The sequence below is a fragment of the Delphinapterus leucas genome, chromosome 15 (genome assembly GCF_059928025.1).
Source record: "Delphinapterus leucas isolate spDelLeu-1000000601 "Yukka" chromosome 15, BTC_Dleu_Yukka2, whole genome shotgun sequence".
Lineage (NCBI taxonomy): Eukaryota > Metazoa > Chordata > Mammalia > Artiodactyla > Monodontidae > Delphinapterus > Delphinapterus leucas.
In genome coordinates, this window is record NC_143143.1 from 15416440 (window position 1) to 15418314 (window position 1875).

Consider the following 1875-nt stretch of genomic DNA (forward strand, 5'->3'; position numbering starts at 1 on the left):
GAACAAGTTACTGCTGTGGATGATTGGAGCTCAATACACTGAGGAACTCTGAAATCCAGGGTAGAACATGCCTCAGAGTTATCCACCTGAGAGGAGAGGGGGCTAGATTTTTATCCACAACTCACATCAGCTATCAGTGGAGGGCTGCTCTCCGGGAAAGCCTTACTTCTCTGGTGCATCCAATTTGCCCTGCACCCAGGCAGAGAAGGCTCCAGGAGCCAGAGAGAGCCCTCAGGCAGGCAGGTACTGGCAGCTGGAAACCTGGCCAGCTTGCATGAGAATGATAAACACTGATGGGACGTGAATGGAGCAATTGCAGTGTCTGCTACAGATACTCAGATATTTTTTCATAGCACTCATTATTACATGAAACTATATTGCATATTTATTTAGTTTATCTATTGTCTGACTCCCCAGCTAGAGTCTATAAGCTCCAGAGAGCAGAGATTCTTGTCTGTCTTGCTCATCACTCTATTTCCAGTGCACAGAAGAGTGCCTGGTTCATAAGAGAGATCCCCCCCGCCCCTCCCTCAGAGAGAGAATTCTGGAAAGAGGGCAGGGTAGCAAGCACCAAGAATCCTTCCTCCCCAGCTAGATAGCGATTGTACCAGAAGAATCTCTCTGATGTAACTATTTAGGAGCTCTGAGTCTATAATGCACCAAAAAAAAAAAAGACCTGTGGTTAATTTCAGTGTATTTCCGCTCTTAGCACCGTAGCAGCTACCAACCCCTCACTAACTGCAATCCCATGGCAACCTTTGCAGGAGCAGGTTGCATGAAGCTTGTAGGAACCAAGGTGTCAAGAACCCATCCTTTTATGATGCCTATCATGGAATCTTAAATACAAAATCTTCAAAACTTGAAATAATTTGAGTGAACCAGTGTTCCTAACATCAAATCAATCTAAATAGAGCATAAGGCGTTTTGCTGGGTCAGGTTGAAAACAACCACCATGCTCTCTCGCCTCCTCGCTTCCAAGACGACCAGGAAAAGAAGGAATAATGGTCGTGCCAAAAAGGGGCGCGGCCACGTGCAGCCTATTCGCTGCACCAGCTGTGCCCGATGCGTGCCCGAGGATAAGGCCATTAAGAAGTTCGTCATTTGGAACACCGTAGAGGCCGCAGCCGTCAGGGACATTTCCGAAGCGAGTGTTTTCGACGGTGAGTGAGCTCCTGGCGCGAACTGTCCTATGTGCTTCCCAAGCTGTATGTGAAACTACATTACTGCGTGAGTTGTGCCGTTCACAGCAAGGTAGTCAGGAGTCGTTCTCCGGAAGCCCGGAAGGACCGAACACCTCCACCCCGATTTAGGCCTGCGGGTGCTGCGCCACGACCTCCGCCAAAGCCTACGGAAGGAGCTAAGTCCTTAAAGGCTAAAGAAATACGGTCCCCTGGAAAGACAATAAAACGGAAATTATACTTTTAAAAAAACCCACCATTTGCTTAGTGATTTACGGGTCCCTTTCACAGGCATAATCTCTTCTGATATTCATGCTCAAGCTATGAGTTAGATGCTATTATTAATTCTAATTATCATCTTTCTTGTGCAGAAGTTCTTTTGTTTCATGTGGCCAAATTTATTATAAGGCTTTTCTGTAACTTGTTTAATAAATCTCCAGAGTTAGAAAATATTTTTCATCTATATATTCTTCTCAAATACTTCTTTTCCTTCCATTATTTAACTTCTTACTTTGTGTACTGTTGAATTTTGGGTGTGCAGTGTGAAACAGGGAATCCAGTTTCATTTTTGTCCATATGAACAAATAATTTTCCAGTTCCATTTACTGAAAAGAGTTTAAAATAAGCTTTTAGAAGGAAATTTTACTTTCCTATATTTGTCAAATTTTTTTTTACTACCCATCTGTTTTCTACCCAA

General features: G+C 43.9%; 1 pseudogene; it reads left to right on the forward strand.

The window, feature by feature from the left end:
• The first annotated feature begins 946 nt into the window (after nt 1-946).
• On the forward strand, nt 947-1481 carry LOC111182296 (small ribosomal subunit protein eS26 pseudogene; annotated as a pseudogene).
• The last annotated feature ends 394 nt before the right edge of the window (nt 1482-1875 follow it).